The following is a 17,789-nucleotide window of genomic DNA, read 5'->3' on the forward strand; positions in this document are numbered from 1 at the left end:
CAAGGAAAACGACGTGGTTCCGTGCCAAAAACGGCAATAATTTTTATAATAAGCCAGTTAACTGTGCGTATTCCGTGAGCTGAGAATCGTTTTTGTGTCTTTATTTTTATTGCAGACTATTTGGAACACAGTCAATAGATTGAACTGGAACTAAAACCGGCTTTTATCACACGACACAATATAAGAGAGGGCTCCCGGAACAAGAGCTTAGTGTGGTTCCGATGCTATAAATGTACAAACGTTGGTATTTATGTGAGAGTTGAATGGTTTGGTTATTTCTTAACGCTACAAAATAAGCTGAAAATTTACTTGACGATCGTATTAAGCTTTTGAGCTAAATCTTTATTTGAACTAAACATGCCTTTATGGCCAGATAGTGCTGTTTACGAAACAAAAGAATTGCAGAGAGCCATGAGCAACTTTAGTGTAAATAAGAAAATCATGAATTACTATTACCAGTTTAAATCATTAATAATGTCGAAATGTTAATTTGTATTTGCAAGTATTGTGTAATTTTTTTTGAGTTTAATGAGTTTAGTTTCAAATATCGTGTCTCAAAGTTGAACCGTTGCGCGTTGTATCCATCGATATATTCGATGGTTGTATCAGTAAAGTAACGAAACAATCAACGCCAAAAAGTACAGTCAAACATAAAAAAAATTACGGTATTCCTATAAGTCGTCGTGGCCTAAAGGATAAGACGTCCGGTGCATTCGTATCGAGCGATGCACCGGTGTTCGAATCCCGCAGGCGGGTACCAATTTTTCTAATGAAATACGTACTAAACAAATGTTCACGATTGACTTCCACGGTGAAGGAATAACATCGTGCAATAAAAATCAAACCCGCAAAATTACAATTTGCGTAATTACTGGTGGTAGGACCTGTTGTGAGTCCGCACGGGTAGGTACCACCGCCCCGCCTATTTCTGCCGTGAAGCAGTAATGCGTTTCGGTTTGAAGGGTGGGACAGCCGTTGTGACTATATTGAGACCTTAGAACTATATCTCATGGTGTGTGGCGCATTTACGTTGTAGATGTCTATGGGCTCCAGTAACCACTTAACACCAGGTGGGCTGTGAGCTCGTCCACGCACCTAAGCAATAAAAATAAAATAATAATAATAATTTAAATAATTAATAATGTCGAAATGTTAATTTGTATTTGCAGGTGCTCTGTATTATTTTTTGCTATCTAATGAGTTTCGTTTATAACCAAATATCATGTCTCAAAGTTGAACCGTTGCGCGTTGTATCAGTAAAATAACGAAACAATCAACGCCAGAAAGTACAGTCGAACATAAAACAAAATAGACGGATTCCTAAATAATTTAAATAATTAATAATGTCGAAATGTTAATTTGTATTTGCAAGTATTGTGTATTTTTTTTGCGTCTAATGACTTTCGTTTATGAATGAATGAATGAATGATTTATTTTATTTCAGACAACAATAAGTCCATATGTGTACATAGTATCATTGAAACATACTTAAAATTAACAAAACCAATCAAATGAAAAATATACATTTATTAAAAGTAGTTATCAGTTGAATACATTTCAAATATTCCATTCCACTGATACTTACTTCGAACCAACCATTATTATTATTATTATTATTTAGTCCGCAAGTGAACCATGGTACAATGGTTCAAGTACAGTCATAACGGTCTGTTAATGTTTATGACCAAATATCGTGTCTCAAAGTTGAACCGTTGCGCGTTGTATCAGTAAAATAACGAAACAATCAACGCCGGAAAGTACAGTCGAGCATAAAAAAATATAGACGGTATTCTTAAATAATTTGTTCAGTAAAATTATAATCCCGGTCCGGCGCGTCGCGGTGTCAGTCGGTGACAACCGTCGACTTGCGAGGGCGCCGCTCGTAAAAACTTTTCTAATTATGTACATTTTGTAGCTAAGAAGCGTGGCCACTCGTACCGCATTATATTTTCTAGTTAATTTCGCAGATTTGGTGTCAACACGAGCCAACAAATATACACGTCGGGACAGTATGTAATTTTAATCTATACAAATAAATAAAATTGGAGTGTCTCTTTGTAATAAACAACCACTTTTTACTAAATGCGTAAATGTGTATGCCACAGTACATATACCATTTTTTTTTTTTTGTGTGCCTGTCTGTCTTTCTGTTTGTTCCAGCTAATCTCTAGAATGGTTCGACCCGTTTTGACGACTCTCACTGATAGGTTTTTTTTTTTTTTTTTTTTTTTTTTTTTTTTTCCCTACCTATGCTGATAGCCTTGAGAGGCTATTTCAGCTTCGCCCTAACGTTAGTAGGTGAGCTCGCGGGGCTCAACCGGAGAGTTGCTAACACTGACCCTAGCAAGAGCAGTGCTTCGCAGAATCTACCACCGGATCGGAAACGCGACCCACTGAGAAGATCCGGCGAGAAACTCAGTGGGCTGTGTCTATGGGTTAGTTCACTCGTCGAACCCTTCGTCGCAAGCGACGGGTTCGACGAGGACGGTGACCGGTGCTTGTGGTGCCTAAAAGCACCGTTAATGGATCAGGAGGATCCGTAATGACGTGCTTTGGGCGACGTCGACGGTTTACCATTCGGTCTACTGGGTCGGGTATGTAATTTCCAGCGGCTACGATGAGAGGGTTCTCATGTCGTGCCACCTTCTCAAAATGGCGCAGCGATGCCGACTGTAGATACTTACTAAGGGAGTCGAGCTCCAGGTCGTCGTGGAGATCCACATTCCTAAGGAACCAAGGCGCTCCGACGGCTATCCTGCAGAATCGTGATTGAATAACCTGAAGGGATTTCAAGTTGGTGCGGGCTGCGTGAGCGAACACTACGCTTGCATACGTCATGACGGGGCGTATACAAGTTTTGTAGAGAGTGACTTTATTACGGAGGGACAGTTTGCTTCGACTACAAAGCATTGGATAGAGTCGTCCTAGAATAAACGCGGCGCGGTCGCGTACCGTTTTTATATGGGGACGGAATGTCATCCCTCTGTCGAGGGTGACGCCTAGATATTTGACCTTCGAGACCCACGGAATGGGCTGGCCAAAGAGAGTGATGGGACTAACGGCGGAGGTGTTTGCGCGCCTACTACGGAGTGGGATGCTCGAAGTGATGTTCGGAGGGCGACCCCTTTTGAAGAGCACCGCTGCGCTTTTCGTGGGGTTGATGTCTATTCGCCACTTCCGGAACCACTGTCCCAGGGTGGCTACTGCGATCTGGAGTCGCCGATGAAGCAGCGACATCTTCCTACACGAGTAGTAGATAGCCGTGTCATCGGCGAAGAGCGCTAGATGGGTCTCCGGAGACCGGGGTATATCATTGATATACAAACTAAATAATAACGGGGAGAGCGCGGAGCCTTGCGCGACTCCGGCGGTCAGTTGACGGGGACGAGAACGAGTTCCCTCTACTCGATATCGAAACGAACGGTTCGACAAGAAGTCTCGTATGATGAGCACGAGTCTGTCTGGCACTCCCATGTTGTACAGTTTATAAATTAAACCGTTGTGCCAGACTTTGTCGAACGCCTTCGCGATGTCGAAGAAGAGGGCGCCGGTCGGGATTTGTTTACGCCTATTTAGTCCTATCAGAATGTGCTCCGTGAGGCGGTGCACTTGTTGTACGCACGAGTGTTTTGAGCGGAATCCGAACTGTTCGTCAATGAGAATTTTGTTCGCGGTAACAAAATCCCAGAGGCGTTTCCTAAGGAGCCGTTCGTAAATTTTTCCTATCGTCGAGAGGAGACTAATCGGACGGTAACTAGAAGTTTCGTTTGTCGGTTTGCCCGGCTTATGTATACCGATAACGTCCGCTTCTTTCCACACCGCGGGAAAGATGCAGTGCGTCATAGCGGCATTTAAAATTGTAGCCAACATTGCTATCAGTTGGACTGGCAAAAATTTTAGCGCGCGGTTGTGGATGCCGTCGGAGCCGGGTGCCTTCCTAGGTTGTAGGTTGTGGATCGCGTCTCTAACTTCGTCAGTGGTAATGGGGGGTAACGCGTCCGAGGGCGGCAGGGAAGCTCTGCGCTCGACCTCCCTGTCGACTAACTCGGTGTGTTCGGGGTCCGCGTGTTGAGTGCTGGTGGTGCACTGCTCTTGCAGTGCATCGGCCAGCAGCTCAGCCTTGTCATCGTCATCGAATGCCGGTGGTTGGCCTGAAGGGCGTACGAGGGGAGGCATAGTAGCGGTAGTTTCGGATTTGAGAGTCCTAGCTAGTCGCCAGTATGCTTGGTGGGAGGGCGCGAGTTGTTCTAAATAACTATGCCAATTATCGTTACGCGCGTCGCTTAAGCGGGAGTGGACTTCGCGTTGTAGACGACGCATCCGAATCCGGTTTGAATGCGTGGGAAGACGATCGTAGGCCCGGATTGCCGCGTTCCTAACTCTTAAGAGATTCCTAAGATCGGGGGACAGTCTGATGCGGTGGAAGCTGTCCTCCACATCGACTTCTTTAGAAGATCTAATAATCGCGGAAGATATGTGATCGGTAATGATGTTTATGGATTCGACGGTGTCCTCGGGGGATAGATTCGAATCCGGGCCGTAAGGGAGGATTGGCGGAGCGGTGTCGGCTAGGCACGTGCCCAGCTTATTCCAATCCACCATGGTCCTCGTAACAGTGACTGGGTTGTGGGGGCGACCGAGCTGCATAACGACAGGTCGGTGGTCTGAGTCGAGCTCTGACATTGCTTCGATGGAACGCAAGCGCAGAGTTACGTTCCTAAGCAATGCCAGGTCTATAGTGCTCGGACGGAGCGCGATGTTATACGGATAACATGTTGGAGTTGGGGGACCGACTATTTCAAAGGTGAGGTCGTCTATAAACGCGTCGAGACGCCTACCGTTAACGTTAGTACGATGGCAGTTCCACCTAGTGTGGTGGCAATTTAAATCGCCTGCCAGGATGACGGAGTCTCCCATGCCGAACAGTGACTCGATGTCACTGCTCAGAAGGGGCTTGTCCGGGGGAGATAAACGGATGCGATGACGATCGGCTGGTGTCCCGTCAGCGAGATACGGCACACTGACGCCTCGATATGTGAGAGCGAGGGAGTATCGAGAGGGACAACGTGCAGGGCCCGCCTATAGTAAATGGCAGTCCCGCCTTTGGAGGCGGTGAGTCTGTCATTCCTAACCATGACGTAATTCGCGACTTTCGGGTCGCGACGCGAGGGCTTCAGACAGGTTTCCTGCACTAGTAGAATATCTACAAGATTATCGCGGAGGAATTCGAAAATTTGATCGCGTTGCCGCGCGAGTCCGTTAGCATTGTAGAATGCTAACGTAAGGGAATACGGTTTTTCTCTACCTTTTTGCGCCATTGATTACCGGTAAAGATTTTTATAAAGTGCGGGACACGGACTCGTATACGTCCATGTGATCGAACGCGGCCGCGAGTCTCTGTTCGGGGGTTACCGACCTACGTATCGCGTCTGCGAACGATCGCAGACGGTCGAAGTTAACAGCGGTGACGAAGTCGCGCACGAGCGCGAAGTCGTTGACGGCAGAGGGTTGCGGGGGGCGGAACGCGGGCGCGGGGCGAGGTGCGAGCAGGGGCTGGGGCGCGGGGCGTGTCGCGAGCGGGGGCGGGGGTGCGGTTTCCGTTCCCGCCTTCGTATACGGCAGCGGCTTTTTCCACGCCGAGACCGTGGGAACTGCAGCCGGCACGAAGGCGGGTTTCGGCACTGAAGGTGCCGAAGTCTTTGGGCCGACGGTTCGCGGAGCTGGGTGGGTTGGGCGTTTTCGCGGAGCCCTGGGACATCCACGGTAGTTCGCGGGGTGCCCTTGCTTAAGGCATAGGACACAGCTGGGAGGTTCGGTCGCGGTTTCCCTATCTCTAACGCAGTCTAACGTAGCGTGATCGCCGAGGCATTTCACGCAGCGGGGGCGCGCGTGGCAATTACGCGCCGAGTGGCCATAGAGTTGGCACCTGTAGCACTGCCCGGGAGTGCCACGCTTGTGGGGGGCTTCGATCGAGATCCCGGATAGGCCGCAAATTGTCGTGAGACATGCGATCTTCTTTTTGGCCTCCGGGGTGGGTTCTAACGCCACGAGTATCATATTATAGGGCTGTTTGCCCCGCCCGCTGTGCATCCGGTGCACACTAACTATCGGGAGGGCCTGAGCGGTCAGATCCTCCTTAATGTAGTCTATTTCTAGCTCCTTAGGGACTCCGCGTATTACTACGCGGAGCTCGCGGTCCTCCTGAAGAGCATAGGTGTGGAAACCTATGTTCTCCTTTCGGAGGTATGCTGAGAGGGCCCTATGGTCGCCCGGCGTTGCGACCTTGATCTGAATCCCATGCGCGACGTTACGCGCATGGGTGTAGTTAATTTTATTTGCCTGAAGGGCCTGGGACACGCGATTCCACGCTGTCTTCTCTTGAAGTATCAGCGGGGGCGGGGCAGCTACTTTGGGAGCGGGCGCGGGCTTGGGACGCGGCGGTGGGGTTACGCGGCGCGCGGAGTTCGACTCCGGTGTAACTACTACTTTCGGTCGAGAGGCGGACGCGGATTTCGTCTGTTTTGTCGTGGAGTTCCGGGACTCCACGGCGCGAGTACGCTTTTTACCGCGCGTTACGGTTTGGAACCCATCCGAAGTTCCAGGCTGAGGGCTTGACGCGGATTCGAAATCCATCTCCGATTCGGTATCGGAGCCTGAACTTGAAACGATCGAGGTCGCGGCGGACGTAGCGCGTGATGACGTAACCGACGCGGGCGCGGGGGTGGGGGTAGCGCTAGGCGCTTCGTGAGTCGCATCGTCGGAACGTGCGCTCGAACTTAACGTGGCGGCGGGGGGCGCGCGGCGTGCCTCCGAGGCACGGTTGAAATACGCGGCGACGGACGCGGGGGGGGAGGGATTGCCACGGGAGGCCCTATACGCTAAGTACTCGGCCCTAATTGACGGGTACCTATCCCGGAGGAACCCGACAATGTCACTAGCACTTTCACTGACACTTTCTTCTTGCTGCATTTTCGGTCTTCTTGCCCGGGGGGGGCGGCCCCGGGACTTTTGTTGAACTCGCCGAAAGGCGAGGCCCCGGATAGGATTTGTAACCCCCCTGTGCTGCAGGACAGCAAGGAGCAGGGGGGGGGAATGCCTATGCCGTGAAAACGGCAATCGGCGGGGAAAAGGAAAGGAACCCGCTCGGGCTGTATAGTGCTACAGCAGGCAGAATCGCGAGCGGGGGTCTAGTCTTGAAAAAGACTGTTGTTTTTGGGAAGGGTTAGGAAATCGCTAGCCTGTGAGTGCCACAGGAAGCTGAACGTAGCGATTGGTTTTGCCTTGAAAAAGGCAGTTGGTAAGGGTGGGTTCGCGGTTACAAAACTTTAGCGCACAAAAATGGACCTCGATACGCAGATCGCAAGCGACCAACGGATCGGCACGTCCGCACTACCGAATTGTACGCACGATGTATTCACGGTCACTACACTGTCGAGCACAACTGTGAGTTCAGAGACGCAGCTCGCAAGCGGGCCACGGATCGGAAAGCACGTCCGCGCACGACCGAGTCGTGAGCGAGAATGCTGATAGGTAGCTGTTGATATAAGAAGCAACTTAGGCTATTTTTTTTAGACTAGTTTCTCCCCACGGCGTCGCCCACGGTACGACAATAACCGCGGGTAACATCGAGGGACTCCGCTATCTATACTAATATATAAATCTATCAATAATAAAATTTAATGTTTCCGGAGCGAAGCGAGGGCGGGTCGCTAGTATTTAATAATTTTGTATCTGAATTGCACAGCATGATCATTCTCTTGCGCATTGGCTTCTAAATTTAGATCGGATAACAAAATATAAGATTAACAAAATCATTACTTTGATTAGAATGTAAATCGATATATAATAACATATTATTATAATACTAGCTGACCCGGCAGATTTCGTAGTGCCTCAATCGATAAATAAAAAAACTAATTTTTTGTATAAAATAAACTTAAAACAAACAAAACAAATCCGTCCGACGGGGGACACATCAAAGGAAAAAAAATATGTTATTTTTGTTTAATTCCGAGCATTGTCATATTTATCTACCTTTTAAACATTCCCTGGACTTCCACAAATAATTCAAGACTGAAATTAGCCAAATCGGTCCAGCCGTTCTGGAGTTTTAGCGAGACTAACGAACAGCAATTCATTTTTATATATATAGTTATAGATTAGTACCAGACGAATTGGCATCTTTTTTAAACTATCTTTGTTCTATGCTATTTAAATGAATTAGCTGAAATATTTTCATAAATGTTTATTGTTAAAGTATCTGAACGCGTCCACGGCTTATTTTTATGTATAGTAGTCATAGGAGATTATGTTATAGACATCACAACGCGAATGTCACTAGTCCCTTGAGACATGAGGTCGAAATCTCAATTTTATTGCGGCTGCCAGTGCTCCTTTAATCTGGAGTACTTAATTGTTTCGTGGCAGAAATAGGCAGGATGACAGTACCTATCTACGTGTGCCTACCTATTTGCTTACAAGATGCCTTGACACCAATAATTAGGCAAATGATTTTTTTATAGGTTTGAATTTTAATACACGATGATATTTCTTGATCGTAGAAGTAATCTCTACTGGTGGACCTGTTGTGAGGACCAGGACCTGTTGTGAGTCCGCGCGGGTAGGTACCACCGCCCTGCCTATTTCTGCCATGAAGCAGTAATGCGTTTCGCTTTGAAGGGTGGGGCAGCCGTTGTACGTATACTTGAGACCTTAAAACTGTTATCTTAAGATGGGTGTTGCATTACGTCGTAGATGTCTATGGGCTCCAGTAACCACTTAACACCAGGTGGGTTGTGAGCTCGTCCATCCAACTAAGCAATAAAAAAAAATTGTGAATATGTATAGGTTAGCTAAATGCACATTTGTCGCTTACAATACCATAATTAGTATATTAAGTTTAGCGATATTTTAAACGATACAAAGTTGTCTTACTGTTCACTAAGTTCGTTGGAAAAAGGCCGTATTACAGTTGAGAGAGCAGTGACGACGAGCTGACATAACGCGGTGTGATCTCCGGTGTTACTTACACAAACCAACAAACTTAAATGGAAACCCTGATTCGAGGTAAGATAAATGCGAGTCATCTCATGCCGCGCGTGTATTGAGCATTTAGATTAAATACATTGTTAACGGGGGAGTTCAGTCGGAATTCGGATCCCAAACGGAATCGGAATCGCCAATTGAAGTTTCCTATTTTCGGAACTGAGAGCAAGCCGTTAAATTTAATGTACCTAGGTTTTGAATTATTAACTAGATTCGTTTATAAAGCGAGAAACAAAAAAAGAAAATCTATTTTTGATTCTGTAATGTTTCAATTAAATAAAAGCTATCCATGAAATAAATAAAATTATTAGCAATTTATTAAAACCCTTTATAAATTAATTTGTGTCGTATTTTATCCCACTTAGCTCTTATCCAGTAATTTTAGTTTAATTTGTGTATAATTATCCACTTCTACTAGCATCAACAGCAATATCACAGATCAATTCATGAATAAATACAACAATTTTAACTGTGGTAATTAATCTCAATCATTTACGTATTATTATAATTTTAGTCACAAGATGTTTTTTATGCTTATTGATTTAGTTTATTGTCTTCGAAAATTATTCTCAAAAAACAGCTTCAAAACATGAAACAATAATGCTCTTGGAACTAAAACAGTGGCCCTCTGTCGCCGGTCAAACGCCTGATATGGCCTCAGCTTTACGCACGCTGTAAACCGGAGAGTGCTCCGTAATCTGTAACGTTTTACGTCACACTTGCTTTGTTTCCTTGCGATTCCGGGGAATATTTTTACAACGCGCGCCGGACGACCCATCCGACTCAACGATGCTGCGTCTGCATAAAACTCGACGGAATTTTACGTGTTTGGTACACAAGTATTATGAAACAGCAGTAAACTTAAACTAGGATTTTGTCCGGAGAATCTCGTGGTGTTTTTTTCGACGATGTGATGTTACCGCCGGAGAAAATATATATATATAAAAACGAAAACATTAAGTGTTGTTTGTGTGCCGTGCATAAATACAAATGAACGACCGCGGTTAAGGCTTTAGTTAGAAAGTTTTGCAATTATTGTAATTACGGGGCACAACGAGAAGCATCCAGAGTCTCGACGCAGCATCATATTTTCTACTTAATCGCGTTAAGTTTGTAATATTGTGATGAATAAATCAATTTATTACGTTCGCTGTGAATCGCGTTGCTCGTAATTTCATTAAAAGTTAGTGATGGTTTCATTAGTAGTGTGAACTGAGCACCAGTTAAATTAATTTTAATGTATTGTTTACGAAGATATAATACAGGTTTCACAAGAAATTATAGGGTTATTTCATCTTTTTTTTATTGTTGACGTGACAACGTCTTATAATTCGATGGAGCCGGCTGCACGCACGAAAAAACATGCGGCGTTACCTCGCTCTGAGGCGTTCCATTTAAGGCTTAAAGTGCAAGCGAGAGCGCGCAACAAGCGACAAAGAGGCATAATCGGCCTACGCGATCGGCAGCGTTCGACATCTGTCTCTCCTACTTGACTGAGGGATGCATCCGCGTAGACAGCTGCTATACAATAATGCATTTACATGTTTTCGTCAAGTATGAAGTTAAGTGAAAAGTGAATGTGCTGTCAATTATTTATAGCAACGATAATTGCGATAATTGAAAAATGAAACCATTCCATCAGTATTTTCTTATGACGTTGTCACGTTCAACTATCGTCAGTAAACCTACTTTACAGACAACCGTTTTTTTTTACTGCTTAGAAGGGTGAATGAGGTCACAGCCCACCTGGTGTTAAGTGGTTACTGGAGCCCATAGACATCTACAACATAAATGCGCCACCCACCTTGAGATAAGTTCTAAGGTCTCAGTATAGTTACAACGGCTGCCCGACCTTTCAAACCGAAACGCATTACCGCCCGTGCGGACTCACAAGAGGTCCTACAACCAGTGATTACGCAAATTATAATTTTGCGGGTTTGATTTTTAGTACACGATGTTATTCCTTCACCGTGGAAGTCAATCGTGAACATTTGTTAAGTAAAAATTTGTTAAGTAGATAAGCAATAAAAAAAATCTTTTGCCAAATGCTACGTGGCTTCATTAGACAACATTCCTACACTTTTGCTTAGAGGTGGTGGCTTTACAAATCAACATGCTAAAAATGAAAAGGACACTCCAAAAGCTTTTCTCCTGCACACGTGACTTTACCTTGTGCAGTTTTCACATGTATTTTATACAAATACAAATTCTGACTTGAGTATAGAGAAAAAATCATCATAAATAAAATGCGACGAGTAAAAAAACGATGTCATAAAAAGTACAAACAAATTAAAAATCTAATCAATCCTAACGGAGTTCCCTCGGTAAGCGAAGCAAAATATTTTAGTTGAAACCCATTTAGCTCAGTACATTCATCAGTTAACGCAATCAATCAGAGAAGTACATTTAAACTTGGATCATAAATGGATGCACTTAGCGTATTAAATTCAGCCGACGATGAATAAGGGACACAACAGTAAAAGTATAATTTTAATTTCAAAAATGATATTCAGCCCCCTTCTATTTTGCTAGATGGAGCTTCAAAAAGAATTATAGTGACTATTTCGGAACGACATGGTGATATTATTTATGTTCACGATAAATAAAATTGTCTTGGATTATCCCATTCAACTGTAGCAAATAAACTTTACAAAGGACACGGGAGAAATTGTCACAATAATAAACTACAGAGTGAAAGCACAAAAACAGCTCCTAAGGAATAAATCTACGTTTTAGTGGGCAGTTTTATCACAAAGCTACGGCTTTTTACTCTACTACATTACTAACTTTTATTCTAATATCACATTTTGCAGGGGCGAGTGCAGACTGATGCGCTCTTCATCAGGGTTTTCATCACTAATTAATCACAGGGCGATGATTAATTAGAGCGGCCATGTTTAAAGCGGACTTTAATGATCCGTTTGTCGGATGGTATTTCCTTCGAGGGGTCCAAGAGGGGATGGTTTTATCTAATACATGATCAATGAAGGTTTTTGAAAGTAAAAAAAACGTTTTGTTTTAAAAGTTTATGATAAATTTTATTTTAATATTAACATACACAAAATCGCCGCCAACAATCCTATAACAAAGGCAAAGGAATCGATTTGCGCAAAATAATATAAAACCCAGGAGAATTTACGAAATTAGAACGTGTAATATATGTATACAATTAAATGACAAGATACACCAAATAATAGTTTAGGTGATATGTACTAACAAAACTATGTCAAAAACGTTGCAATGTAAAGTTTTTTAGTTGCAAAAACACTAAAAAAACCTCAAAAATAATGACTGTAGTTGAATAACACCATTCAAAGTTGGAATGATGAAAGAAAAACATGGGGGAGGGGACTGCGCTTTTATTGAAACCAATCTCACCACTTGCCTCGACTGACTGAGCTGCGAGTTGAATGCGAGTAATTGCTTCGTCATTCAGATGATCGCAGTTTTACCCGCTTGTCTTGTTGACTGTACTTGCAGGCACTTGCTTTGTGTACACTGCCTTGCGACGACTGACATGTGCCTATTGTTACGAAAATTTGCTGCTCTCTCTACGATGTCAACAACGCACAGCGTACACTATATCAGAACCATCTTAATGATGATAATACATTTTCAATAATTAAAAGCTCGAAAATTGATAAAGCTAATTATGGTAATATCACTGGCAAACTAGACGAGAAGGCTGTAAACAGACTAAACATCCAGTTAAATTTATCATCAACACAAGAACCCCTAAACGTATTCAGTTCTCGGTAAAATATGACAAAGTTATTGTTATAGTGAAAATTATAAATGTTCAAACGGAGTCAAGTCGGAGAGAGCCGGAAATTAATTAAAATGTTTAAAATGTAAAAATGTTTTGTTATCACGTGACCAGATTAATTGTCAGCATTTTTTTTTTTTAAACGAAGACGTTATTTACGGGAGTAATATATTGCTGAAGCCTTTCATCACGTTTCCCTCGAAAGAATAGGCCATTTTAATGCGATGAAAACATTTTAATGGATTAATTAGACGCCGTCGAGACAGTTTTTATTCGGAGACAGCAACTGCTGCTCGAGAAATAAAGTTTATTGATTCGGAATTGTGAATGCCTAACGCTATTTTAGTGTCTCATGATTTTCATTTTAAATTTTATTATTATACAATAGATTAGATTAATTCATCAATAAATTCCCTAGTAGTTTAGGAATAGTTAATAAAATAAGTAATAGTTTAAAAAAAACTAACAAAATACGCTTTTATAGAAAATCCAACTAAAAAATAGAAAATAAATTTTAATAAATTTGAATCAAAAATAGTGTTAGAAAAAATGATTTTATTGTAAAAAAACGTGGGGAGTTTTTTTGCTATTTGCTATTTTTTAGTTGGATTTTCTATAAAAGCGTATTTTGTTAGTTTTTTTAAACTATTATTAATTTTTCATTTTTTACTTGACTTTCAATTTTTTGAATATTTTTTTAAATATTGAATTGTCATCGGTCCTTAATAAGTATATCAAATTTCGAGTTAATCCGACGTTTTGAAGGGGGTCAAAATCATGTTCAAAGATTCCGTTACAAACTAACATACATATGTCTGAAGCTAATAAAAGCGTATTAAAAATTCCAAGTCTATAAATTCTAAGTCTATAATAATTCTAAGTTCGAGTCTTATGTTTTGATAATTTGAAAACGACTTCATAATTCAATGATATAAAAAAATGGCTTTTGACTATCACTGAACGTTACAGTAGTGAGGTCGAGTACACTTTACTGCAGCTCCTTTTAATTTCGTACTTTTTTATTACGGAAATCACAAAAAAAAGGAACGCTTAGGGAAAAGACAGGATTAAAGAAGAGTCTGTGTTTTAATGGGTTAATTAGCCGACGATCCTCCGGTGGAGCTTTAATTAAAATAAAAATTTTCGTGACCAGACTGCGAGAATTAATTGCTCCCTCTTCGTGGAACTATTCAGGTGTCAAGAGAGTAAATAAAGAGACTTGCAACCTCAAAGAATTATCCAATTAAAGGAGACGGAAAATCGTGGGCCAAAAATGTAATAACTTGGAATGTAGTCTAAAAAATTTGTCATATTTTTTTTATATAAGAATATAAAAAATCACCTCGATTCTCTTTCTGGGACCGGAGAAAAATGAGAAAGTTAGTTTTTGTCGGTATAACGGTGTGATCGATTTAATTAATCGATTACAGGATTATAAAAAGAAAAACATTGCACTAGGTAATTAATGCAAAGTAATTAAATGAGCGATTTATACTTGTTGTATACAAGTGCGGTATGCGCCGGATTTAATTGCGATTATATACATAAATGAAGAAAAAGTCTATTATTACTTAGCAAAGTAATATGATTATCGATTTCAAATCGATTAAAATCGATTGTATTTTTGTTGACAGCTTTGACAGTAAGCTGACATGACGTTTGTTCATAGATTATACAATTATTTTTTGGCGCTTGTTGGTTTTTCTGCTCTACTCGTTTTGTATCTTCGACGCATTTTGAGTGTGTATCTATCGGGCTGTTTTTATATTTTCAACGATCACTGCTTTATTATTACGGATTCCAACTCTGCCAGCCTTGTACGACAATTGCTTCTACACTGGACACCGAAGATCGCGCACACGTTTGACTTGAAATTGTTGCATTGGATACTGTTGAAATTATGGATCGCTGTGTGAATTGTGGGATAGCAATTCCATATTCCATACCTGATATATATCATTGATATTCATTCATAATATGACATTTAAAAGATTATCCAATGGATATAATAAACATTTACTTATGCTTAAATAAGTTATTATTCAGCTCTTTTAAAGAGATTGTAACATAACCTAACTTTTACTAAATCTTTATTAACTCGGCTCTCAGATTGAGAAAACTTTTATAATTTTCAGCAAGATACTGATAAATCTGAATCTATTAATTCATATTAGTTTCATCACGTTACATTCGGGCCCAAAAATGTATGTAATCGTTTCAGTCTCCTTTAACGCTTAAAACGCTTTTTTTTGACGTGACAACGTCTTATAATTCGATGGAGGCTGCATGCACGCACGATAAAACATGACTAATGCGGCGTTACCTCGCTCTGAGGCTTCCATTTAAGGCTTGAAGTGCAAGCGAGAGCGCGCAACGAGCGACAAAGAGGCACAATCGGCCTCCGCGTTCGGCAGCGTTCGACATCTGTCTCTCTCCTAGTTGAGTGAGCGATGCATCCGCGTGGACAGCTGCTATACATTAATACATTTACATGTTTTCGTCAAGTATGAAGTTCAGTGAAAAGTGAATGTGGTGTCAATTGTCCATACAAAATATCTATCAAACAAATAAAATTAAAATTTTCTTTTGAAAAATGAAACCATTCCATCAGTACTTTCTTATGACGTTCAACTATCGTCAGTAAACCGACTTTACAGACAACCGATTTTTTTTCAAAGAGAATCTTCGAAAAAAGTATTAATTTATTTAAAGAAAATGTTAAAGAGGCATGCATGAAAAAAGAAACATGCAATTTTCCGCACTCCAAAGCCAAGACGTAAATTCGCCCTGCATTGCGTATTACCCCGCGTATTATTTTAAACAGCAATAAACTATGTAAATACGAAATTTAAATTACAAACAGCGATGCGACACGCGGCAAGAATGGCTGTCACGGCTATGCGACCGTAGGTGGCGGTTAAAAGTAGCGTTTTCAGTGTCTCTATATACGATAGCGTGCGTCAGTGGCGAGTGAATTATGGGTTGCAGTCTGCGTTAATTATCCCTGACGATCTGGCAAAATTTTGTTCCACATTCAACTTTTGCATTTCGGTTTGTTTTTCAATGTATTAAAATAATATATCTTAGGCAGTGATCGTTTTTTGACCAATTAACTTACTGGTGGTAGGACCTCTTGTAAGTCTGCACATTATCTATGGGTGAAACTATGGATAGATTTTGCATCAAAACTCATTATATTTAAAAAAAAAATGCAGTATACATAATTATAAGCACGATTCAATACTGGTGGTAGGACCTCTTGTGAGTCCGCGTGGGTAGGTACCACCGCCCTGCCTGTTTATGCCGTGAAGCAGTAATGCGTTTCGGTTTGAAAGGCGGGGTAGTCGTTGTAACTATACTGAGATCTTAGAACTTATATGTCAAGGTGGGTGGCGCATTTACGTTGTAGATGTCTATGGGCTCCAGTAACCACTTAACACCAAGTGGGCTGTACGCTCGCCCACCTATCTAAGCTATAAAAAAAAAAAACAACATGGTGGTACCACCACCCCGCCTATTTCAGCCGTGAAGCAGTAATGCCTTTCGGTTTAAAGAGTGAGGCAGCCGTTGTAACTATACCGAGACCTTAGAACTTATATCTCAAGATGGGTGGCGCATTTACGTTGTAGATGTCTATGGACTCTAGTAACCACTTAACAGAAGGTGAGCTGTGAGCTCGTCCACCCATTTAAGCAATAAAATAAAACAATTAAATTAAAATTGAATTTTTCTTTCTTTGTTTAAATGTTGTCGTTCTATTCGTTATCGTGTCATTTTGAGATTCAGTTGAAACTTTATACTGTTGTTGTTGGTACTTTAGGGAGTATTTCTCGCATAATATAATGAAAGTAGGATGGTGGCGCACGTATACTTTCAACAATGTGTATTTCGAAGAATACTTTGCAAAGGTCACCGTAAAGCGTGGCCGGGATCTAGTATTTTCTTGAAGTTGTTTTTGTAGAAACACTAAGTAAATAACCAATAGATATATAAGTAGGTAATATGATCTTTCTAATAACAGCAATAAATTTGTTTGTCTCGATCCACGACATAGATAGAAACATAGAAGATTTATTAGTACTGTTATAACACTTTCAAATTTGGCCTAAACCCGAATTAGAAATTAGGTCTAAGAATCAAAATGATAGCATTTCATTTTTATTGCTCTAGATGGGCAGACGAATTTACGACCCGCCTGGCATTAAGCCGTGAGACAAGAGTGGCTACCGATGACCACTTAATACTAAAGGCGAGTTCTTTCACTCATTTAAGTAACAGAAAAGCCCTAGTTTTGAAAGAACCTTTACATCTCCCCGACTTCAGTTTTCATTCTCCAGAATACGATATTCCTCTGTATTTCGTGAGAACTTTTGAGAACTTTAAAATTAGCGAAAATCGTTCTGAAGTTTAACGTAACATTATTTGACTCCATAAGTATTAAAGGGTTAGATTAGATGGCCCATTCAACGGTCTCGAAACGAGGATGAATGTTAACAAATTGTTTTAATCTCAAACTGTGTCGCACGAGACTACGGTCGCGGCTCGCAGCAATTGTCACCTATAAATACTCAGCTTTGTTTACACCAAAAGGTGCGAGATAATAATGAAACTTAAATTTTATAGTATTAATATTTATTTATCTTCTATCTTCTTCTTCTATATATACATATAAAAATGATTTGCTGTTCGTTAGTCTCGCTAAAACTCGAGAATGGCTGGACCGATTCGACTAATTTTGGTCTTGAATTATTTGTGGAAGTCCAGGGAAGGCTTAAAAGGTAGATAAATATGAAAATGCTCGGAATTAAATAAAAATAACAATTTTGGTTTTCCCTTTGATGTGTCCCCCGTCGGACGGATTCCTTTTGTTTGTTTTAAGTTTATTCTACACAAAAGTTTAGGTCTTTTATTTATCGATTGAGGCACTACGAAGTCTGCCGGGTCAGCTAGTTAAAAATAAATTTTAATTCGGTTCTTA

The 17,789-nt window shown here is 41.6% G+C and overlaps 1 protein-coding gene across 1 annotated transcript in view; it reads right to left on the reverse strand.

Moving 5' to 3' along the window:
• mbl (splicing regulator muscleblind) overlaps positions 1-17,789 on the reverse strand; it is a 285,812-nt gene that overhangs the window by 191,118 nt on the left and 76,905 nt on the right. The window lies entirely within an intron of this gene.

The sequence above is a fragment of the Bombyx mandarina genome, chromosome 04 (assembly GCF_030267445.1).
Source record: "Bombyx mandarina strain Sakado chromosome 04, ASM3026744v2".
NCBI classification, from domain to species: domain Eukaryota; kingdom Metazoa; phylum Arthropoda; class Insecta; order Lepidoptera; family Bombycidae; genus Bombyx; species Bombyx mandarina.